Raw genomic sequence first — 18216 nt, 5'->3', positions numbered from 1 at the left:
CCTATCATTTCTGGTAAGTCCTTGGTTTTCTTGCGTTCTAATTCTATCCAGGGGGCTCGTCTGCTATGTCTTACTTCCCTGCTCCATATGTTTCCCCAGAACTCCTCAATCGTATTCTGCTCGGGTGGTCCGTTCCCTTCTTTCCCGTCTTCTCCGAGACTCCTGTAGAAACCTCTTTGGTCGTCATCGAAGATTCGGTTGTTTATTTTCCTCTGGGAGCTCTCTTTGTATCGGCGTAGTCTCTTGCTGAGTGCCAGGAGGTTTTGCTTCAATGTATCCAAGAACAGTACTCTCCTATTCTCTGATTTTTTTTTTGTCTCATGTTTGCTGTGGACGCTGTCTCTCTTGAGGATGCTCTTCACTTTTCCAATTAATTTCTTACTCCTATTGCCCCGTTGGTACTGGATCAATTGGCCTATCTTGACTCATAATTCTTCTATCTTCAGCTGAAGTCTTCTTTCCCCAGCTGGTGGTTCCTTCTGTTTTCGGTTCTTCTGCTGCTGGTCTCTCTTCCATTAATCCTCGTGGCTGCTACCGTAGCACAATGCACGGCTGTATGGATGGCTTCAGTGTTGCACCATTGCTGTCGAGGTAATGCGGTATTATATGCCGATTGAAGTGGTCTGTGACTCTCCATAAGGTTCTATTCGGCCTCTGCTTCGGTATCACGTGAGTCTTTGTGGGCTCCAATCCTTCGAATTCTATTAGGGCCTTCTTCCACTCGTCCTCTATTCTAGATATCATGACCTCGTCTCTTTCCACTTCAGCTGCTGTGGGTTGTATTTCTTCTTGCTCTTCCTCCTCTGGTTCTTTACCATATTCTTTACCCTTTGTAGTTTATCGCTCACGCCCTGCTTGATTTTTTCCAAGATTGCAGGAGCTATCAGGTTCTTCGTGACGATGGTCCTTCTCTGGTCCGCTATTCGCTGTCCTGAATATCCGGGAATCGTTCCAGCCACTTGGTATGTAGTCTCGTCCTGTAAGTTGTCATATCGTCTCCAGCTTCGTTATTTCGTAGTATGCTTGCATGATGTACGTATTCATTTCGATGCTCCACTTCATGCGGTGGCATTTTCTTCCTTCCTATTATTATTATTGTTGTTGTTGCTCTTATATTATTTCTTCCTGATTGGAGGATTCCACTCCGTGACGGGTACTGCTACCAAGTACACAGGGTGGTTGTTGTTATGTCTGGTGTTACTGTTGGTAGAGGAACTCTCTGACAGGTGTTCAGGATTGCGACTTTCTGGAGTTCCCTGTAGGTCTTTGCTGGGAGATCTATTGCTGCTAGGCTGTTATGTAAGGTCTTTGGCACCATACCTGTGGTTGACACGATGATCGGAATGGTCGTTACTTGTTGCATATGCCACATCTCTTTGATCTCCTGTCTTAGGTTCGTGTATGTCCTGATTTTTTCCCCATGGGTTTTCTGCAGGTTGCCACCGTTGGGTACCGCTATGTCAATCAGAGAGATAGCCTTTTCCTTCTTGTTGATAAAGTTATTATTATTATTAGCCATATGGTGCAAGGAAGCCTGAGGCTTATGCTGCACCAGCCAAAAGAAAAAAAATTCCCCGAGTAACCCTTAACCCTGAGAGAGAGAGAGAGAGAGAGAGAGAGAGAGAGAGAGAGAGAGAGAGAGAGAGTCAAAAGTAGAAGGAAATCACCAAGAAAGAGAAGAATGATGATATCCTGCTCAGGACCCTGGGGTTGTCAAACCCATACTCACCAGATGTGGGCCCCTTGATGTACATTGTTGTTTTAATACATTCCAGTCCTTTAGACCTTACAACATCTTAATTTTTATACATTTATATATTTTTCTTTAATATTCTATAAATTTGGATCCTCCTGTGCATTAATATCAACCATTCATTTATATTTAATTTCTGTATTAAAAATAATTTTCATATTTTGTACTTTTTATTTCTTTCTTCCCTTTTATTCTTCTACTTTTCTAGCATCTTGTAGACTTGGAAAGTTATATACTGAACATTGTCACTTTCTAAATTGTAACAAGCTGTAACAAGCAGTTGCTAGAGCAATTATGCATTACGACCATAATGTGTATAAAATATTTTGTATAATATTGAAGATAATAATATAGAAGGTAATTCAAGCAGACAATACCAAGTTGGATTTAAAGAAACGCAAGGGATATAAATATATTAAAAAAATATATATATATATATATACATAAAACTTATCGTTGTCTATACATAAAACTTATCGTTGTCTACCCACAATCTAGATGACTTCAACTGGGGCCAACCACCCAGACTGAAGGCAAAAAACGAAAAGGAGTTCTCTGTTTCTGTAATGATCAATATCTGCTAAGATATATAAAATATAAAAAAATCCAGAGATTAAGTAATTTGAATCTAAACCAATTAAAGGTAGTTAAAATTTTTTGAATCAAAAGGAAGATATTATAAATGTAAGCATATATTGAACATCGTTGACCCGACAGAGAACGTAATTTAATAATTAAAATAAGAATAAATGTAAAGTATAAAGAATATCTACCGTATCCAGGACAATGTAACAACTAGTCGTTATGAAATAATAATCCCTCTAGTGAGTATATATGTGGTGACTCCCTATGTGATGGATATGGTAAAAATAAATAAATAATTAATTAATTAATTAAAGTTAAGTTAACGCAAAGAGAAACATGCAGATAGTAAGAATAAAAACTAATAGAGTAGGAATAATAGAACCTGAACTCCATAAAGGCGAAAATATAGTAGTACAGTATATCTTATTTCTCGTCATTCATTGTATACATTCACTGTATACAATTCATTTATTCACTCTTTAATTGTATACAATGAAAGGAAATTCTCATTGCCACACATTGATAAACTTGATAAAATGTAGTGGCAATATCGGAGGGCACAGTATACTGCTGACGTTATCTTTGTTATACTAACAATGAGAACTAACATTAGACAATCCGACATCTGACACACCTCTAGCTGTATAATCGAAAGGTATGTACGTCGAAAGCGATCATGGACAAAGATCAGGTCGAGGGATCACGGCCAGGTGGAAGGATTCCGTTTTCGTGAGATATTTGCCACTTGGAACGATCGCAGTGCGCATGCCAAAGAGCTACTGCTTATTTGCTTCCATAAAGGCATGAAAAATTAATCAAATAAAAAAAAGAAATCGATTAACACGCAACCTTGAATTTTATGGCTGGAAAAAAGCCAGCGAGTACAAGAATAGAGCAAAGTTTAATGTTTTTCAGCAGTTTTACAATTCCAAGCATGCTGCACACTTGAATTACATTTGGAATATGGCTTACAAATTATTTATAGACATAGCCGATAAATTAATGCGGGACGGTGGAGGAAACAGTTTTCTACCTTAACTATTCTGCGCATATTGCATATCAATTACACACAACGCGCAATGTTTCAAGAGCGTACCCTAGAAAGATATTTTAGAAACATTAACAAATAGCCCATGGTGTATATACATGTGAAGGCAGAATAAAATGTCATTTTTTTTGGCATAATGTCAACCGCAAATACTTTAAAGTTAAAAGAAACTCACCTTTTTCATTCGTCTGGTGCAGAAGCCAAAGACTCCGTTTTAAGGAGAATTTTTTTTTCTCGGAACATTCGCTCAGTTGCTTTTGTTACAAACTAGGTTTAGTCTCTATCTGATAATTCTCAGCAAAGAGAATGCTTTATTTGTGATAATGCCGCCGATACAATAAAGATTTTTTCCATTCCGGTATAACAAAAAAAATGCAGCATATAAAAAGTTATTTAACAAAGGATCGTGCATTTTTGTGGCGATAAGGATATAAATGTGGGATATGTGGACATATGACCAGGCACCCTACGACAGGGCCACTTCTAATGACACCTAGAACGGTTCCTTCAATTTCTTCTATACAAAGCGAATGTGTAATAACCTAACGACCAACTTAGTCTTAGAAATAAACAAACTACTAAATTATGTATTTGTCGGCTTATAAAGACGCACTTTTTTCCCTTATAAATACCATAAAAAATCGACCTGCGTCTTAGAAGCCGAAAGTGGCAATACATCACATTCGCAATCTACATCAATTTACATCGCGATCCCGGTCAGTATACACTTCAGTAATTACCAGGCTATTGTCGAAGTAACAAGTGAATTACAGTTATACTTAAGCCCTAATCAATGGCAGGCGCATCAAGAAGGCAAAATTATACTACTGTATTAGATTTAAGCTACAAGTAGTACAATATGCCAAAGAACACGGGAATAGCAGAACGAAATTTCTGATCACCGCCTACAGAGAAGATGATTCGTCAGTGGATGAAGCAGGAAGTTTTATTATGAGAAGCTGATAAAACAAAGCACAACCTTCGCAAAATTCCACCTAAATGGCCAAATTTGGAAAACTTGTTTGATTTGATAATGGAACTTAGTGACGTGGGTTTGCAGTGAGTACTAAAATGATAATAGGATGGAACGTCCATCAATAGCACAAGTGTGTGAATGGGTGCTGAAGTCATGGCATGATGTTAAGACTGAAACTGTGGTCAAGTCCTTTAAAAAATGTAGTATAAGTAATGCAATGGATGGCACTAAAGATCATTTATTGTATGAGAATGACAGTGATACTACTGATGACGATAATGATGATTATGTGATATTGAGAATAATAATGATCAAGTCAGTAATGAATCTGAAGTTGAATAATGCAAAAATAATAAGAGTAATAATCCTATACATTTCTTTATTGGCTTTTGCGTTTTATTTTTATTGAAGTTTAAATTTCCATTGTATTAACAATAAAAAAAATTTCAAAAGCTTTTTTGTCTTAAATTTACAGTTCCAAAATTAGGGTGCGTCTTCCATCCCGCAGCGTCTTATAAGCCGACAAATACGGTAATTCCGTATAGCCAATCTCTCTCTGTCAAGATTGAACACGTTTGCGCAAATTGCGTGTGTTCACAGGCTGGTTTGTCTATTTTCTGGATGACAAATTTGAAATAAATGCCACAGAAAATCTCCTACATCATTCCAGGAGAACAGGCTAATTCATCCCTCAGTATAAAAGTCATTAGAATTTATGGTTTGAGACATGAAAGGAATCTGAATTTTTCCAAATGGGCATTTTGATATTTTCCTCTAAAAAACTATGCAAAGCATGTAGTGGTCCATGCAGTGCGGACCATTTTCCAGAGTACAATTTCTTCATTTGCAGGCCCGTAGGCATGACGGCAGCATTGCAGTACTTACTGATTTTGTAAGTAGTCATGCTGTTTTCTAAATTTGTGATAAAAGATTAAAATTATTATTTTTTTTAAATATATTTTCTTATGCGTTTTAATTGAAAACAGCGAGCGCCTCTTAATTTGATACAAATAGACTCCAAAATTTAAATCCGGCCTTCGAGATCATTTTACAATCTAATCTGACAAAACTAGAAATTATAAAAACTCCACAAAAATATATTCAAATCTACAGTTCTAGCAATATTCAAAAAATTGCGAACATCGTACGATTTGTACTACAGCGTCAGCGGGGCTTTTTGTCCAACAAACGGGCAAAATCTTCCACAGAATACATGCTATCTAATTTAGAAACACAATATACCGACGACTTACAGCTTCAGTCTCACGATTCACAGCCTACTTTGGCACTTAACACACACTCGCTTAACACAGCGTTATTCTGAAAGTACAATATTCTAAACGTATTCCGAACATGTGCATGCAGTAGTAAGAAGCAGTGCATGTTGTTTTACCCAACTGTGTACATCTAAATTTCGTATATAGTTTGTGGTTTCTGTAAACAATCAATAGCAGTTAAAAGGAGAAATTATTCAACTGGCTATCCTAATTTCAGACCAATATGCTCCAATATGAATTATAAAACAGTTTTTTATGATACTTGAATGAATGACTTCACTGAAAAATCGAGACAGCCCAGGCCATTTCAAGGGTAAAAATATCAAAAATAAAACCGGCTTTACCCGTCATTCTCCCTCCGAGTTTTGCTGAATGAAATCACGTGCTATGTCCATGGCGTCGGTCACCATGGAGTGATAAAGCAGACCGGTGTTAGAGATAATTGATCGCCGTGACCACTGGTTGCCTAGATATGGCTGCAGTATTTACTCGTTGCTATAGCAGCATACACCGTACGGTCTGCTAGTTACAAGTGGAAGTTATTCAAGAGGCGACCGTCGACAGATTCGGATGCTATCTTGTCCCTAATGGAAGAAACGGACTTTGGTCAAAGCACAACGGCGAACTCATCTCAGATCGACAACCTCTTCTTCATATAATAGGTAACGATCTTCAGTTTCCCCTCTTAGTAACACTACCGAAAATGGTCTTTACAAGAACCTTAACAAGAAGCTAATACAAGTTTCGTATGAGCATTTTTCGAGTTCTCATAGTAATGGAGGTTTTCGTAAGAAAACGCTATTTCATTTATTTTTAAAGTAACGATAATGCCATCATTAAAAATGTTTATGTTTTAGGATAGACGTTGGAGAACTTGACGCCTTTCCCCTCTCCTGGGGTAATTTTTATTGATTTGGGGGGAAAAAAACACGTTTTCATTGTAGGGGGAAAACCAAACTTGGTTTTTTTCCCTTACCTGTACTGTAGGCTAACTAATCAACGAGTTGGGTTACTTGCTAATAGTTATGTTTAATTATGCATAAGTATTTTATGTATGAACTTTTATATTATTATATAATGTATATATTATATATTTCGTGTACTTATAAATTTCGATCTGCTCACCATGCTGAACAGAAAAACATTTCTGGTTTCTGAATTTTTCTTTCTTTTCGCACAAAATGTTTTTAGCACGCTTTTTTGAGTAATCGATTATAATACTAAAAATAAAAGTATGCATATTAAAGATACATTAAATTTTCATACACACGATTTTATTACAGCTAGACAAGGAGGAAATCGTGTGCCCGTAACGATGATAACATTTGACTCGTTTAGAAATTAAATAAAATCATTTATGGCACTTTCCAATGAATAAACTCTGTACGTATTTTACATTCTTCAATGTAAATACAACACCTTATACAGCACGATAAATATCTTATCGCGGTGTATAAATTGTTAGAATAGTTTATTTCTTGATGAATATCACCATAACAAAAACTCATTTAAAGATGTGATTAAGCTGTACACATTTTATGTACAGCATGTCAATAATTAAATGCTTCTGTACTATACACCGTGGTAGAAAAAAAATGATTCTACAAATGTCAAAGAATTATAACATTTTAAATGCAATATATTCTTATTAGAACGAATTTACAATACACGTAATGTATTTATTGAAATTATGATGCATAAAAAGTAGGATACAGTACATATACAACATAGGCATACCAAATAAAAAAAAAATAGCACACACCTAGTATTAGCAGGAAAAGTGGGTAACTTCCATTCTGCAACTTTGATTAATTGGATCGGTGGGGAATTCTAATAAAGACTAATTAGGTAAATGTACTCACATTTCAGGCATGTTCGATTATCAAATGTACCTCGGAGATCAAAAACTTCTACACTGAACCCAAGAAGTGTTTACCAAGCCTTCACCATATTTTTCAAGTGATAGGTAACCGTGAGGTGGGATTTGTATAGAAGTACTTCTTAAGGGGGATACAGGTACGGGAGAAATGGATCAACTTTTTGAAATGGAAATTGTGCACAAAGTTGCCCAAAAATATTCAAAATAAGTTTTTAAATACTGATAAAGATCGAAGCCACTGCCCCAAGAAATACAGAAATGTTCCTATAGAGGACAGGAGTTTGAACTGGACCTATCACCTTCCCAGGGACAAACAAAATATACATTAAAAATTTTGTGTCAATCCGAGTTTTCCTTCTCAAATAACAACTCAAAACTATACACAGATTTTTGTAGAGGGAAAACTAAGTGAATTACGGAATCGGAATTTATCCCAAAACCTTCTCAGGGTGAAATAGAGCACACCGAAAAAAAATCTCGTATCGATGTGTTTTCCTTATCGCAAACATTAGAAATATACTTCCATGTATATACAGAGATATCACAAGTTTTATGGAAAAAAAAAAACTGTCGAAAATCTACTCGTCCAATTTTAATGAAGTTTGGAATAAAAAATCTTTCTAACACACCTTCACTGAGAGTTGAGTTGTCGCTTGGAGACAGACAAACACAGTGAAAACAATAGGCGCTTTCGCAAATGTGAAAGTCGCCTAAAAACCCTATAAAAGTTCCTTACATTGAGACGGCATTCGAACCAAGGGCTTTTTCGCACAGTTTTCAAGAACAGCGATTGTGACCGCCGTTTATATACGAGGGCTGCATGTATAGTCATGCCCCAAGACGTCGCGAACAATTTATATATTTACACATTATTTCTTTATGAAAACTATAAAACTGTATTCAGGAACTTGAATAATTTAACCACTTCACCTCGAATGTACACAGACTCAATATATTTCAAACACAACAGCCGCCTAAAATCATTGTTAGAATTGTATAAGAGAAACATATATAATTTTTTTTCTGTTTATACTCCGGCACGACAACCAAGTCAGTAGAGTTTACAGTAAATCGTCAATACAAATATTTATCGTATTTAGTAGTCACGGGCTTGAACACCGGTCCACTCAAGGAGCGCGTGCTATGCACTCTCGCTCCTAACCACTGGGCTACGTCAGGCCTAAGAATTACCTAGTCTTACATAAATTTTAAAATTTAATTCATGTCAAACATTATGCTAAATATATCATCATTTCACAGACTAATTAAAATTCATATATTAATATCAGTTCACAAACTAATTTCGTAGTCCATGAAAACTACGCGAAAAATTAAGATACTTTAGAAGAGTTCAGAGACTGCTTAAAATATTCTTGTTATTCTCTGGCACGACCACCAGAGTTTACAATAAATCAATCAATACAAATTTTTAATCGTATTTAGCAGTCACGGGCTCGAACCCCGGTCCACCCAAAGAGCGAATGCTACCGCAATTGCGCTTCTGACCACTCGGCTACGTCAGCTAATCTCTACTTTACATCCGGATGATTTTTAGAATATTTTTGTTTCTGCTGGTCGTAAACCCGTTTAGCTAGACACAAAGAGGTGTGGGGAAGACGGAATTTACTCCACCTAGCGAACTAATTTTGATGTAAAAACTCTAGCAAGTTGCATGCTAAAAGCTTAACATGATCCACTTCACCTCTTCTAACTCTATAGTTAAGAACTTATCTAAAGAGTAAGGAGGGGTGAAGAAAACAGAATTGTTATATAAGCTCTAAAGTTTTCTTTTTATATGTGAACATAAAGTATAATTGTTATATATACTTTAGAGCTTATAAAACAGAATTGTTATATAAGCTCTAAAGTTTCTATGCTCTACGAGTTTTCTTTTTATATGTGAACATAAAGTATAATTAGAATCGCCAGTTATTCGAAACTGTCAAAAGTCATAATATATACATACATGAAATGTTTATTTTTTCACGTATGCATATAATTCTAATTATGCATATTCTAATAAATGCATATAATTCTAATTCTGTTTAATTATTCTAATTAAACAGAATTAGAATAGAATAAAATATAAAGATATTTACCATGATTCTTTTTATTAATAACGGAGAAATATAATATCAAGCTAATTAATTAATCCATTAGCAATGAAGACTCCTCGAGTACTCCTGCATTTAAAACAAACGATTACGAAGAGTCACCAGGATTCCTGGATGGAAGGGGGGAGATTTTGTAACAGCATCAATAATGTACTGCACCTCCGGCGCCATTAATAAAACTGAAAATTTTAAAGAATTTTATGGATTGCTAAGTTCAAATGCCTTAATATATCTCCTGATATGTAAAGGTGATCAGGCTGGAGATGATCGATCACCAGTATGAAATCTAAGCTGTTCTAGTAAAGTATCGGACTAGCAAAATTACTATAGTATTTTTCACGGAACTATGACAGAATTAATGAGTGCAATTTGTCTGTAATCAGAAACAGTCTGTGTGATTCCTTGTATGTAAATGAATTGCCTCAGTATTGTGAATTACAAGGACAAAGGTGGGTGCGATCAAATATAAATTAAAATATGAAGACGATGAATTAATATTATTTATCCAAACATTCATGTAAATTAATGGAACTTAATCGAACTAAATTAACGAAACTCAAATGAAGTTTCAGGCCCTCTTATCAGATTTTCAAAATTTAAGACCTTTAATAGCTATTTCAGTTAGAATTTCTGGTAGTTTCAATTAGACTTCACACACTCGAGTGCATTTAAGGGCACTCGCTCTAAGGATGATGACTAATAACGTGTCAATGCCTTACTAGTAGAATAAGCTGTTATTCGATAATATGTCAAACTTTCCCTCTCTCTAACGAAGAAAATTATTTTCCTGCTTTCTAGATAATTGAAGCTGTCATAAACGGAGGTCAAATATTTGTACTTTTTAAACTGAGGACGCATAATTACCCTGATGTTCTCTGTACGGACCTTTTTAAATCATCTGGCTTGTTCAGCGACCAACATGTATGTTCCGTTTCTGTTTGACTTTAATTATCGCCCCCTTGGTGATAATTAAAGTCAAACAAGCTTAATTTTAACACGGCATAGCACGTCTGCAATGTATACCCCTTCGGCCTACTGAACCGTAACACAACGATTTTGCGCCAGCTGAAATCTACTTTTAAATACATTTTCAAATTTTATTTTGCTGATTGAAATACAGCAAGGAGAGAAATGTGTTATATTGTAGATCGTGTACAATGGAAGAATTGACTTCCTCCTCTTCCTCAAATATGGACACTAACTGCTTGGCGGCTACTTTATGATTACTTTTTTTCCCGCACAATCCATCCGAGCAGGTGAAGGCAACTAATATTCAGTGAAGGTAATATATATTGAGCTCTGTCCATTTCCTGAAGATCAAAGACTTCCGTTCATACATTTCTCCGTTGTTTAATGATACCTTTGTGACGTCGTTAAGAAAAAAAAATGTATATATCGATGCTTTACTTCAATCGTTTGGCACCAGACCATGGATATAGAGGGCGTGCCTAAAGTAATGTTTCATGAAACAAGGCTAGTGTTTATCGCGAGACAACAGCTTTACTGTACTGCACTAAGACAATGCCACTCACGAAACAATATCGACTTGGAGAATTTCTCACTCTCTAGCTGCTTTTGTGACAAGCAGAAATCCCAGTGGACACTTTCAGTTAGGGGGCGCTTCTAAGATAATGCTTCACAGTGGAATTTAAGGTGAGCTGTTTTGTTACTAACCTAAATGCTATTTTCTCTTATAGCAGAGATAGTAAGCAAGCTTCCACTTATCTAAACTAGAACACGACATGTTAAAATTTCTTAACACTGTCTTAAATAATAACTATTCTTTATATATATTATAATTTCATATTTTTTCTTGCTTAAAATCCTAAAAAGTGTAATTACGTTAATGGAAATGTTAATAAATGCCTTACTAGTTACAGAAAGATATTAAATTGCTTTGTATCTATCCTAATCGCCAGACTGGGATGGAAACAAAGAGGAGTGTTTATAGAAAATTAGTTATGTTGTGCTGGGAGTTGATGCGGCTTTTATATTTTGTCCTTTACCAGTTTGATTGCAATGAGATTTAATTATTGCGGGAAAGACACTTTTACAGGGGATGCCAAGTTGGACGTAAACTGTCTTAAAGCGTTTCTAATTCACAACTAACCACAGTTAATAAAATGATAAAAAAATCTGATTGTTTAGTTAACTAAGATCAAAGATACCAAATACGTTTCGGAAACCTTTAGTGAATTAATAGTAAGGATGAGTAGCTAAAACTGCATTCTCAAGTACAGCAATTATGTTTGTGGAAAGGTTACACTCCAAAAAATATGCTACAGCAAGATGTGTTGTTCTAAGAAATGTATACTGTTAATTTTTTTTCCCAAAACCCCCCCCTCTCTCTCTCTCTCTCTCTCTCTCATTCTGTTTTTATTCTCTTCTCTTGCTTTCATCCCATCCTCTCTCTATGTTAATCTTTCCCCCCCCCCTCTCTCTCTCTCTCCGCAAGAATAAATTATTCCTTCAAACAGCCAGTTATGAACGAATACAACCCTGACAATATAATGCGCGAACCGAATGCTTCATAAAATTTTAAGCGCTTCTGTAATTCAAACATTACGGGTACCATGACGACAAACCTTCAGTGCAACCGACTATGATAACAGCATGTTTGTCTTTTTTTGGGCAATACTATTTTCGATGAAAATGAATCTTTCAGCCTATATGAACAGAGCGCGTTCGGATAACAACTCAGACTTCAAACATGAAAACAAATACAAACAAAACGAAACACAAATGGCACATAGCTTTGCATTTCACAACTGGAATAAATATGTTCAATTTCCATAATCACCACGAAAGACGGAAAATAATTATTGAAGACTGGTTTATTGATGTTTCCAGGGAGTTTGCTAACCGTGTGTAATATTTTAGTTTGCTGTGATGATACTGCAGTTGGAAGTGATCCAATAACATAAATTGTGCCATCATTTGTCATAGACCTGGTTGTTCATCTAATGTGCATTACTACAATCGATGTGAAAGTAGCTGCTTTTGAGAACCAGCGACGTTCTGCGAGGGTTTATCAGTTTTCTTATGAAGCAAAAAACAAATCACAATCCTCGACAAAAATTTCCTTTTCGAGTTTTTCGATACTTTAATGGAGCAAGCAATTGTGTTATGTCATTAAGCGATCGATTGCAGCAGTTAAATTTTTTAATGATAATTGTATTCATGTTTTGCATTTCAAAACCGAAATCGCTGGTTGAGAAAGATCTACTGAAGCAGTGTAAGAGCTTAGAGTTATTTATATTGCGACGTACTAGTATGAGCAATACGAGTATAAACGACAAATTTATTTCATTTAAAAATAATTCATTCGGACGAAAATTGCACAATTATATTTGCGTAGAGAAGTAATGACCCAAAAAATATTGCAGTTTCCGATTTATTATAAGAAAAATAGACTGTTCGTTTCTTTTTCAAAGTATTTAAATTTTTCACAAACGGATTGAGCGCGCATGTTCTAATGATTCTAATATACAGATGACTACGAATATCTATATATGTCCCCGCATGCATAGAAATGAGGATGCAAACAGGCGCCAAGTCTTTCGGAGACTGTTTAAAAAGTTCCGAAAGCTTTTTGACTATAATGATTATTTCAATTTTAGGCATAAAAAATTTAATTTCTTTAAGTATTTTAACGAACTTAACTTATCTCCTCAACCACCTACCGTCAGTAGAGTTAAGAAGATGTGAAAGTTGGAAAAGATACTCTTCGTTAAATTGTTTTTTATGAAAAAAACTAAAGGAAAAGGGAAATTCCAAATCTAACATCATAACTTATAAGGAATATTCAAATCAAAGTGGATAATCTCAACTATTCCAATATGGTCTGAGAGACTACTACAAGCTCACACAAACCACACGTATACATGCTGTAAGCGTTGAGTTGGATTATTAAGAGCCGAGGCAACTAAGCTGTGGGACATTAATGCGTAAAACGCCCATAAAAGTAAAAGTTCCTTTGGTCGAAATTGGATTCGAACTCTGGCCTCTTCCACATGGTATGTAATGATAGTGATCGAAGCAATTATCCTAGCAGCAAGAATCTACATACTGTAAAATGTTCCGTTTATACTACGGCACGACTGCCTAGGCCAAAGAAGTCTGCAACTACCCCTTTGACCAGATTATCATCATTAATCATTTTTCATGTGAGATCGAACCAGGGCCAACTCAACCACGTGTACTATTGCACTTTTATTGGACAACTCGGCGAAACACACAGGTTCCACACAACTGACATTACATACCTATACATAACCTGGAAGTGTCCAAATCAGAACAACGTAGTGTAAACCTTTTTCGCAGAAGAAGGAAAATACGGTTGGACGAATAGTGCCCTCGGAAGAAAATCTATGCAGAAGTGATGGAACATGTTTGGAATGGGACATGCATCAATAAAGGATAATCATAGACCAGTTGAGTTGTAGATCATTTTCAAGGAGACCATTGCTACAATTTCTTTGATATCGACATCACTGAATATCAGAATTGGAAGTGTTCACGCAGTATTACAAAAAAACTAATTTCATTAAAGTCTATTTGTAATGAGTACCATAGCACCTTTTTCCGACAAAGTATTCCTGCAAGAATTGCTTATGTTCGAGTCCTATATAAACAGAATATACTTTTATGGGCTTATTCATCGTAAGCGAGTTAACAGGTTTGGGGACGAGGGAAGCGTATGGTGTTTATCTCAAAAATTTGGACCTTTCGAAAATCCTACAAAAGATGTAATCTCACTGTTGGATACGCGAAACTTACAGAAAATACCAAAGCCTCATGGTCTTTGTGCTTATTTTAAAACAACCCAACTCAGCTTGTAGAAATAGGTTTCCATTTTAGTGGGCATTCACGTTAAAAATGAATGCTCAGCTAAATATAGCACATCTTATCTGCTTGCTTTTGAAACTTAGCTTTCCAGGTTAACTTCTCTCTCTCTCCTCTTCCCCCCACCCACCCAGTCTATTCCACTCTGCTTATTTGAATAAACAGTCACTACAAGTTTGGATAACTATCTTCTCCTCCGCGCGTATATTTTGATCTCTTCAGTTTGATATTTACCCAACTTTCCATAGTAAAAGTGATACTAGATTTAAATTATTCTGCTTACAAAATGGCTTTTCGATCTTATCTTAGTAATAAAATGGCCAACAAGTCGTACACACGACTTCTCCATCACAAAATCCATTAATTTCCGCCATGTTTTATGCCATCCATAAACATACGTGACCAAAAAAATAGAGGGTTATTGAACTTTTAATGACCTCAAGTGTAGTTGCTGTCATGTTTCCTGCGAGGACGTACGGCAACAGAAAACTATAATTAGGTCTTGTTGGTCTGGTGGAGTGTTCATTTCCTGTCTGGATACTTTAAGTAGAGAAGCTTTGGGGGGGAAAGAGGGGGTTATTACATAAGATATACATATCGATCGGCAAACGACTGATGTGCTGGTTTGCCGGTAAGGCTTTAAATGCTCAGAGGCTGAGGTAGCGCGGGGGGAAGTTAAGCAGTTATCATTCGAGTTTACGTCTTTCTATCCACAAGGGCATTGCGGTTGTCATTTTGGAGAAGTGAATCATAATAAAGGGTGAAATGTGATAATTAGTCATCTTTTGCCTAATGCCAGTACTCGTATAATCATCTTCATTAATTGGCGCCTCAACGTATTGTCAGTTCCATCAGCAGGAATGAATTGTTAAGAATTGTTATTTCGTCTTTGCGAGCGATACGAGTGGTTTCTCTATCAGTCAATGTAATCATTATTTAACTCCTCTGAATATACTTGCGGTCTAATTTTGCAATAAGCCAAGTAATCCTTTTTAGAAGTTGCATGATTCATGCGTAACTGAAGGCAGTAAAAATTTCTACGGTCGCCACTGTCTATCTAAACTTTATTATATTCGGCATAAAGTCAAGATATTACTTCGAAACTTATGATAACCTTATTACAGAACGAATAGCGATTTGTGTTACGGCTCCTACGTTAGTTTATTGATTTATTTATAGTTAACATTTTAAGGAATTAATGACGTTAAAAAAGTTTTACTGGCATTATTCCAAAAATTTGTAACGAAAAACACGAAAAACCGTTATGCGAAAAGCGTTACGGAAGTGACGTCATCTTCAGCTTCCGCCAGAAGCGAATTATTGTAACTTGAATTGTTGGAATCACACTTGTATGATGGCAACAATAATTTATCTTCTACTGGACCAAATTTAATGAGATTTTGCAGAGAGTTTCATCTTAGCTCTGTACTAGAGGAAAAACTTTCAAACCTCTAAAAATTGCAGTAGTTTTTCCAGGATAGTGGAAATTTCGAACATTGTTGTTATTTGGTTTTTAGGAGCATTAGCAACTAAGGCCATATTGCTCCGGGATATGCGGTGGTCATTCTCTGACCTTTCCGCATCCTCCGTATTTGGTGGTGATGGGCTTGAACCCTGGTCTAATCAAGAAGCGTGTGCTACGCACTGCTGCTCCTTCCCACCTGGCTACGGAGGCGCCCATCTCGAACATGTGATCAACGAAATTTTCTCACATAATAAACGTGATAATGTGGACGTATAGCATATCGTTAAAAAGCTAAGGAATTTAGAAACAGAAATATTAAGGTTTTAAGATACAAAAAAACTTTCGGAAACTGGGAAATGCGTTAATTCAAAAACGCATCTGGTTTCAAGTCACCTAGTGTTCTAGTATTAGTATTAGTAATGGCCGCATGGTGCAAGAAAGCCTATGTCTTATGCTGCACCAGCCAAAAAAAAAAAAAAAAAAAAAAAATATTCGAACAAAACAATGATAAAAACAAAAAAAAATAATAATAAATAAATAAAATAAAATAAATAGATAATAATAATTACTTAAAAAAAAGGAAATTAAACCTATCATCCTATGCGCTTCCCTTACCCGACGGTACTATCCAGATGACCTTTGAATTTCCCCAAACCGTCGGCCTCTACCACCCATGTAGGCAACTTATTCCAGTAATTTATAACTCGCTGGCTAAAATAAAACTTCCTGCAGTCCAATCTAAACAATTCCCCCCGTAACTTGAATTTATGTCCCCTAGTTCTAGAATCATTTATAATCTTGAAAATTTCGTCCTCATTCATTTTACTGATGCCTCTCAGAGCCTTAAACACCTCAATCAAATCTCCTCTAAGGTGTCTAGTTTCCAAACTCTGCAACCCACATATTCGAAGTCTTTCTTCATAAGGACGCCCTTTTGCCAATCACACCAGGCGAGTTACCCGTCTTTGCACCCTTTCAAGAAGCTCGATGTCTTTCTTTAGGTGCGGTCTCCATACTTGAACACAGTATTCCAAGTGTGGTCTAACATAAGCCTTATATAATGGGATTATCACGTCCCTATCTCTACTTGCAAAAGTTCGATAGATCATCGATAGGACACCATGGGCCTTCCTTGCAACCTATTTACAATACTCAGAGAATTTCATGTCTGACCGTATCGTAACACCCAAGTCCCTTTCCTCCAGTACTGGGTTTAGTCGAACACCACCAAGTGAATAAGTTATTTTGGGATTACTGTTTCCCAGGTGTAATACCTTACACTTTGTTGGATTAAAGCATAACTGCCATTTTTCTGACCATTCCTGAAGTCTATCTAGGTTTCTCTGAAGCAGCTCAGCTTGACAGTGATCATTAACTACTCTACCAATTTTAACATCATCTGCAAATTTAGACATCACGCCCTCTATCCCTTCATCAATGTCGTTTATGAAAATTAAAAACAACAGTGGTCCTAATACTGATCCTTGGGGAACCCCACTTCTTACATCAACCCAATCTGAGGAATAGCCATTTATCACTACCCTCTGCCTCCTGCCCTGAAGCCATCCTTCTATCCATCTAAGGATTTTCCCAGTGATTCCAACCTGTTCCAGTTTATAAAGCAACCGCTCATGTGGGTTGAATGTAATTTTTGAATGTAAATTGAATTTAATGTAATTTTTTTTTCTTGACAATTAAACTCTAAGGCTTTCATAAATGTAAACATTCTTCAAGTTGAAGAATGTTTACATTTATGAAAACATTCTTCAACTTGAACATGCCATCAGATCTTTCGATAAATACCACACGTAATGGAACAACTATAGATGGTGTATTTAGTCGTGAACTAAAATCTCTTCAATGTAAAAATTATATATCCTACTTTAGTCATCACAGACCAATAACTTCAGTAATCGATATGTAATTATTATTAATAAAATAAAAACTGTTATTTTATTAATAATTTATATTACTCCAGGCCCATTTGTCACTAAAAACTGTTATATTATTATCCATATATTAATATCTGAAAATTAAAAAAGTTTTTAACTCCTCTCAATGACTCTTTAAATGTAAATCATGTTAAATATGCTAGCGGCAGGACACATTATGTACCTGGTACAAAATGTTTTGCTTTATTTTCGACAACTACCACTGACAACTATTTTTACTTAGATTTATTACTGAAATTTAGTTTTGGTATGCATAAAAATTAAAACACTTTGAAAATGAAGCAATAAGTGGTACTGCGCTTATCTACTGCTTGTGTGCGCG

The 18216-nt window shown here is 35.8% G+C and overlaps 1 protein-coding gene across 2 annotated transcripts in view; it reads left to right on the top strand.

Annotated features, from left to right (window-relative positions):
* The first annotated feature begins 6195 nt into the window (after positions 1–6195).
* The window catches only part of LOC150090585 (GRAM domain-containing protein 2B-like), a 196386-nt gene continuing 184365 nt past the window's right edge, over positions 6196–18216 (top strand). The window contains exon 1 of one of the 2 annotated variants that reach the window (XM_090378898.1): positions 6196–6301. The gene's annotated coding sequence lies outside the window, so the exon portion shown is untranslated. Of the gene's footprint in view, positions 6302–11137; positions 11286–18216 lie in introns of those variants that run through there. The other variant, XM_090378908.1, reaches the window with a different exon arrangement.

Source organism: Mastigoproctus giganteus, chromosome 1 (genome assembly GCF_048544385.1).
Source record: "Mastigoproctus giganteus isolate SK-2022 chromosome 1, ASM4854438v1, whole genome shotgun sequence".
In the NCBI taxonomy this organism is placed as follows: domain Eukaryota; kingdom Metazoa; phylum Arthropoda; class Arachnida; order Uropygi; family Thelyphonidae; genus Mastigoproctus; species Mastigoproctus giganteus.
This window is presented reverse-complemented; position numbering and strand designations above follow the sequence as displayed.